The sequence below is a fragment of the Penaeus monodon genome, chromosome 29, assembly GCF_015228065.2.
Source record: "Penaeus monodon isolate SGIC_2016 chromosome 29, NSTDA_Pmon_1, whole genome shotgun sequence".
In the NCBI taxonomy this organism is placed as follows: Eukaryota; Metazoa; Arthropoda; class Malacostraca; order Decapoda; family Penaeidae; genus Penaeus; species Penaeus monodon.
In genome coordinates, this window is record NC_051414.1 from 30974952 (window position 1) to 30975302 (window position 351).

General features: G+C 34.8%; 1 protein-coding gene across 1 annotated transcript in view; it reads left to right on the plus strand.

The window, feature by feature from the left end:
* The window catches only part of LOC119592143, a gene marked incomplete in the record, with an annotated part of 95275 nt that overhangs the window by 94453 nt on the left and 471 nt on the right, over positions 1-351 (plus strand). Inside the window, 1 exon segment of the mRNA XM_037940961.1 lies at positions 1-351.

Sequence of the window (351 nt, forward strand, 5' to 3'; positions counted from 1 at the left end):
AGAGCCAAAGTTAATTGAATTGTCCATACACATGCTGTTGACTGGGTCAGTGTATGCAAACATTCCGTCTGAATCTGGAGATTAGGTAGAGGATATGTTTCCTGTGCATATAAACTGTGTATCCAAGATTTGCCACCTCCTCTGCACATGTCCAGTCTTTTACCAATGTGTGCTCATTTAGTCATTTCTGATAAAGACTGTCAATCTAAATAATGACTAAGTAGAACTTGAGTGGATAAGTTTTCTTGATCATGGTATTGCTTGAAGATATGAAAGTTTACAAGTGTCTCTGTTTGCTGTTGATTATTATAAAAAAAAAAATAAAAAAGATGTATGCAGTAAATTGTGTGT